At 44.5% G+C, this 6,944-nt stretch overlaps 1 non-coding gene across 1 annotated transcript; it reads right to left on the reverse strand.

The window, feature by feature from the left end:
• Positions 1 to 209: 209 nt before the first annotated feature.
• Positions 210 to 281, reverse strand: Trnam-cau (transfer RNA methionine (anticodon CAU)). Its single transcript has one exon. It is a non-coding gene; the product is annotated as a tRNA-Met (tRNA).
• Positions 282 to 6,944: the final 6,663 nt, after the last annotated feature.

Here is a 6,944-nt window from a genome sequence, read left to right on the forward strand (position 1 = left end):
AAAAGTGTCTACCACTTCACTGAGGAAACCTCGAGGGCTACTGAGCACTTCAACAACCAACGATAACGCACTAATGTCGCGGCAAAATAGGCGACACCTGTTGGATGTTCTTTTGTGGAAAACAACAGCTACGCTCAATAACGCCTGCAGCACGCACTTGTGTTCGGCTAAACATTTCACCTGAAAAAAAAAAAAAAAAAAAAAAAGAGTAGCAGAGCGTGGTTTCGATCCACGGACCTCTGGGTTATGGGCCCAGCACGCTTCCACTGCGCCACTCTGCTGGACGGTAAGCATTGTGAAACAACTCTTACACATTCATAAGGAATACGCTTGCGGAGACAGGTATGTTCTGAGTCCCCCCCTACCCTCCACGTACACGCACTTTTCTTTCCTGATATTCCCTTTCCTACAAAAAAGAGAGAAATGCTTGCGGTATTGCATTTCCGATGCTGCACGCTGCGGCCGTTCTACATGGTGCTGTTACATGCGACTATAGCTTGTTTTGATGAAGGGGGATAAAACAGCTGCGGCAATTTTTAATTAGCAGTCTGGTCATAAAAATTCCTGCCCCGCTCGTCTGCTTTCTCTTAAAATTGAAAAGAAGTTGTCATGTGTCAACCGTTCTTAATGAACCGCTTTCGACGAGTCGTTTACGAACCGCTTGCGCGTAGGGTGCGCAAACTAATACCTGTGTATACAGTGAAACAAGTACGCGCTTATGAAAGCGGCGCCAAGAAGCCGGCCGAGGTTTCGTCAGAAATCTCTGCATATCAAAATTTCGATCTAGCGCTTGACGACTCTCCGCGCTTGCATTCTTTTATTTTCCGGACAGCCCCCGAATGGGGCCAGCGCGTTTGCTTGGCCGCCAAGAGACCAGCAATACTGCTCACTTGGCAGGGCACGTAACCGCCCCCCTTATGAGTTGCATCTGATCTAAATACAGGGGGCTTATCGATCGTCAAACCTCTGCGAACCAACCAGTTTTATGTCGATTAAATGGTGCGGGCAAACTTTGCCAGCCCTGGGAGCTTCCAGGGGAGCGATAAATCGGGAGCTGCAGATAAGTAAAAACACATCCCGTCCTTATCTCGATTTCTCCGGCGCGGCGAAAACGACCACCGCACTCGAGTCCCAATGCCGTCAATCGCCTCACTGGAGCATCCTGATAGCGACGTAAAAACGTAATGTATGCTTCAGGCGAATGTACATACGTGAAGTGTAAGTCGAATGAATGTAGCGACGTATAAAGCGAATGTGCGTGAAATGTAAAAAAAAAATAATAAATTATTTGGAAAACAAGTGTGAGCTAAAATGATTGAAACTTAATTTTCAAAGTTTAGCTGAAGTAGCTAAGAATGCTTACTTCTCGAGCCGTGGTAAGAAGCTCGTAGAGGGCTCGAAACAGTTTTGGAGATACGTTCGTCTGAAGGATAAAGAAAATACATTTATATGTTTCTCCTCTAAAATATTCTCACACAATTGTTGACGATGATGCGTCTAAGGCAGAAATATTTAGCAATTACGTTTCGTCAGTGCTTTGTCAAAGTTATTCGAACGTTGTTAACACTGTTTTTTCAACTGAAGAGAAATGATGCCTGAGGTCGCTTTTAGTTTGTCTGGTATTCGAAAATAAAGAAAAGCGTGTGGGCAAATGATATTCCCGCAGCCATAATAAGGAACGGTTCGGCGACGTTATCTTTGTACTTTCACTGTTTATTTTGAAAGTGCTTAGTTGAGAAAGCACTGCCTCGTGATTGGAAATTAGCACACATGCACCTTAGCAAGAATGGACCAAATAATGACGTTGATAAATGCACGCCAGTGTCATTTAACTGGAAAAACATGCAAAATAATTGAACATGTCCTTTATAGCTGTATAATGACACATTTCGTTAAACATAATCTCCTGCATCCTAGTCAACACAGATTTCGTCAAGGTTTTCCTTGCTCAACGCAGCTTGTTGAGTTCACCCATGATTTGGATCTAGCAATTGATAAGCGTAAAGTAGTTGACTCTATTTTCTTGGACTTCAAAAAAGCATTCGACGTTGTTCCTCATGACCTTCTTGTTAGTAAATTACGGTGCTATAAACTGAATTAATCTGTTATTGCATGGCTGGCCGAGTATCTCTCTCTAGGACAGCAGTCGGTCGTTCTCAACGGTTGTTCTTCCGGATAGGATATGTTCCCGTGACCTCAGGAGTTCCTCAGAACTCAGTTCTGGGCCCTCTTTTGTTTCTGGTATACATAAATGATATTACTATTGGCCTCAAACCTTCGTTCAGAGTGTTCGCGGATGATTATGTAGTTTACAGGACTATAGAGAATGAAGGTGATTCCTAATACCTGCAGCATGATCTGAATTCAGAAAAATGTCGTTGAATGTTAAAAAAGTGTATTCACGTCACCTTTACAAGGAAGCGTTCATACCAGTTGAATACGTATAGCATAAATAACGGTGCTTTAAGCACGTCCAGGGAGCTTAAAGATCTAGGAGTCTACTTAACGAGTGAATTGAGCTGGACTCGGCACGTTCACAACATGAGAGTTAAGGTGTTTTGGGTTTCCTTAGACCAAATTTCAGCGAACTCCCATTGTGCGTTCATTGTTAGGGTACGCATTGTTAGGGTAGGGTAGAGTGTTTGCTGGCATCCGTATACCCAAAAGCCGGCCGACACGCTTTAAAAAATACAGAATAGGGTAGTGCGATTCGTTTTAGTAACTGGGATCGTCAACTTAGAATGAGAGAAAGCAAAAGTAAACTTAAATGGGAAGACTTGAAAGATTGTAGACGAAACCACAGGTTGGAATTTGTTCATAATATCTACCATTCGATAACTGGAATCGATAAGGAGGAATATATCCAAGCGCCATCCTACATATCCCAAAGGAGGGAGCAGAATCTTAAAGTAAATGAATTTTCCTTTAAAGGTGACACCTTGCGGTATTCATTTTTTGTTAGATCAATACGAGAGTGGAATGACCTTCCGCCTATGATTGTATCATTGTTTCTAATGATGATTTTTACCGAACTTTGTGTAATTAATTTCCTTGTTATTCGGTCTAAATTCGATGCTTATTTTTATGTATCCCCCTGCTGTAATGCCTGAAAAGGTGAAACAGGTACCAAATAAATAAATAAATAAATAAATAAATAAATAAATAAATAAATAAATAAATAAATAAATAAATAAATAAATAAATAAATAAATAAATAAATAAATAAATAAATAAATAAATAAATAAATAAATATATAGCAACAAACTTTCTTCGAACGTGGTTCTCCATGTTTGAACTTTCGCCACGAAATAATTGAAACCAAGTCTTTGAACCCAAATGGCTTGTTAAAAAGACTTGTTACCACCCGTTCAAATAAGAACGCAGCGAACGGTTGTAGTTAGACTACCACTGCAGGCATGAGTGCCCCTGAAATGCTGGTGGTGAGAGTATTAAATGCACACACGGCATTTTATCATAGCATTTAAGCCAAAAAACAAAACAAAGAACAAAAATTAAGATAGTGGTTGTTACACGCACACCGTTTTGAAGGAGTACATATAAGGGTCCCGTGAGAATTACGAAGAGGGTAAATTGTTGATATGCGATAAATGATTTGTTCGAATTCGCCATAAGCTGACATTTTGAATTACGCACATCTGCTTCTGTAATTCCCAACCGTGGCGGCACAATAAGACGGTCCGGTAATGTAGAACCACCCATAAAACCATATTGTTATGCGAGGTTTTCGACGTTGTTGGCAGCTGATGACGCATGATTCTCATAATGTACACGGCTCCACTTGTTTAGCCGCACCAATTTCGTTCGCCGATTTGCACTGATCCCTTGAATATTGCCCCCTTTAGAGCTCACTTAGACTCTTTTAAAGTTTTTTTTCCTCGAACAACTGAACCATGGAACAATCTAGAGCCAGTCCTGCGACGTTTGCCGGCTGAACTGTTTTTGAAAGACTTGCCAGGAGATGTTTCATGATACTGTGAGTTTTGCGTGATTTTTCATGTGTATATTTGTGATGTCACATTTTTGGTAGGTGTGTACATTTTACACACTTTTTATAACTTGTACCTGTCGTGCATATGCATTTTATGTAACCCTTTCCCTCCTGCTATGTCTGTCATTGAGACAACAGTATTTGTAAATAAATAAATAAATAAATAAATAAATAAATAAATAAATAAATAAATAAATAAATAAATAAATAAATAAATAAATAAATAAATAAATAAATAAATAAATAAATATTTTGATAGTATTTGGATAGTTCGCATTGTCACCTTCTCCGTCGCCGACTCCCAGTGTACATCCGCGAAACCACGCAAGCTGAGAGACAAGGCAGGGAGTAAATGCATCAGTGAACCGCATATCGCCCTTTCAGAGATAGAGGATTCGTTTTCTCGTAAGGTGATTAGAATTGACGTCATGTTCTTAGTCGATAAACACAGTTTTTTTTAAAATAAACTTCAGTTAGAAGTGGCGCCTTGTATGCTGTGCCCGTTTCTTCCTTCGTCCTTGTTTTCCACTCCTTTACCCTTTAAACTCTTTAAAAAACTCGTATATATTTCAACCACCGCAATTAAAAGCCCAACGAAAGTGATATAAAAAGCGTAGATTACTTCCAGCTCCAATTACTTGTTCGAAGATGTTGTTCGTAACTGTAATCGATCACAACCGGTTGCTGAAAGCTATTGCACTACTTAATGCGGTGCAGGTATACTTAGTAAAAGCTCACTTTTTCGACCGTGAATTCGCAAATCCGAATAATTCGAGCTGCCTTCACGGCTCAGCCGAACGCATGACCTTTGAGTCCAAGGAAGGGGACGCCGTTCATTCGGAGGTGGCTGACAGCTGGCCCGCTTACCGATGAGGAAACCGTCAACGGTGTCGCGTGCGCCGACGCCGAGCAGCTTTCCGAACACGGCCGATCTGGGGTGCATCTGCCCCCACGTCACTCAGCCAAGTGGGTCATCGCGCAGCAGTTGTTTTTAATACGGGACATTCTTCTGTTTACTGAGGCTGCTTTCAGCGGCCTGCCTGGCCGGCTGGGTTTTAAGTCTCCGATCACCGTCTTGCTCGCAAAGAATGGGTACGCAGCACAAGGGGTATTAGGGCGGACAAGCAAAAGCTAGTATAACCATAGCCTCCTACATTAACAATGCCTGCCCAATCACGGCGAAAGTGTCATCGTTGCATGCTGGCGTTGGCCACAAGAGGGAATCAAGTCGCCATAAATTACTTAACCCCGTTTTCCAATACTTCTTTGCCTCGCGCCACTTTCCGGGACAGTCGAGACGCCAGCAAATGATGGTTTCCTCCTAGCAACAACTTGCATCGGAAGTACGTAACTTCTGCGATTTGCAAGTGATGTTTTCACCATTTGTTTTCACAGCGAAACTTTGGTAGGCTACAGGTTTCCATACATTTGCCGACGTCCTCACATCAAAACTCCCGAGGCTCCACGTGCCTTTGGAGTGCGAGGTATTCTATGGCGCGAGACATTCCATATCACGCGTTTATGTAGGCAGCAACGAAAGGAAGCGGGCGGCGGCGCAACGCGTAGGAAACAGATCGCAGACATTCGAAAGCGTAAGGAAAAAGCGGATCGCGAACCAAATCGTTTTAAGCGGTGAGGGGACGAAGCCTTTCGAGAACACAGGGCAGAAACAAGCGTCTCAGGCGTTCAATTAGACCTTAGTCCTTACACATTCAAAACCCCTAAGAAGGGCTTAGGGGTTTTTCATAGTAATCGTAAGTGCACTGACAATTACTATAATCCCTCATGCGAAATTTGGGCGCAGCATGAGCTGCAGTCTTCTCGGTCACAGCGCATATCTGCTGCGTCTCAGGAAGTGGCGGCTCGCGCTGCTCTTAACTCGGAACGCGTTGCGACCGTCGGCCAGTGTGTTGTTGTAAATCGTGTTTGAACCTTCCGCGCAAATGTCGCGTGCTTTGGATTAGCGGCGAACGGAACAGCGTCTGGGGAAAGTGTCGGAGCCTTGGCGGCGACGCATGAAACAAGAGTGAGGGGAGGCAGTGAGAGAGATGACCCAAAAGCCGCGCGTGCCACCCTCCTCCTCCTCACACTTCGCTAGACGCTCTTTTCCGTTTTCTTTCTGCCGTCGCTGCTGCGTTCGCTCACTCGGTTACGCGGACATAATCGCCCACGCCGTGAAACCCAGGTAACGGCTGTCAGAGGGTTGTGCTCTAAAAGAGAATGATTTGAAGTTTCGTGCTGGAGACATGTGGCTTACGATGCTCCACCGATCCGGCCCAATCGGCCAACCAGCGGCGTGCCTGCATTGATTTGACATGATCCAGAATGTGTATGTAGTTCCGAGTGTGCCGACGCGTCTATAGCATAGCGGCAACAAAGTAGCTGTGAACGTCATTACTAAGTGCATTACGGACATATAGGGATGGCCGGTGGGTATACGCGGTGACTTCCGCGAACAGAAGGCCATCAGGCCTGTGAACAAGCTATGAACAGAAGACAAGCCGTACTGCCCGAGCCGTTTGCAAACAGCGATCTGATCCTTATTTTAGTGCGGAGCACTTTGGCGCCCGTTACACTGGTTTGGCGGGGGCGACGGCTATGTCCGCGTAACCGAGCTAGCGAACTAGACACCGAAGGCAGAAAGAAAACGTGGAAGGTGCGTCTGGCAAAAGTGTGGAGAAGAGGGCGGCACATGCTGCTATGGAGTCATCTCTGTAATTGCCTCGCGCTCACACTTTCGCCATGCGTCGCCGCCAGGGAGCACCCTACCCCTCACCCTTTCCCCAGGCGCTCCTGATCCGTTTGCGGCTCATCCGAACAACGTGACATTTGCCCGGGAGGTTCAAACACGATTTGCAACAACATGCTCGGCGGCGGCGACGCGCTGCGAGGTAACGGCAGAGCTGCGGGCGCCGCTGGGCGTTAGCTCATCAC

Source organism: Haemaphysalis longicornis, unplaced genomic scaffold (genome assembly GCF_048455015.1).
Source record: "Haemaphysalis longicornis isolate Haplotype H1 unplaced genomic scaffold, Haemaphysalis longicornis Haplotype H1 scaffold_4, whole genome shotgun sequence".
Classification (NCBI taxonomy): Eukaryota; Metazoa; Arthropoda; class Arachnida; order Ixodida; family Ixodidae; genus Haemaphysalis; species Haemaphysalis longicornis.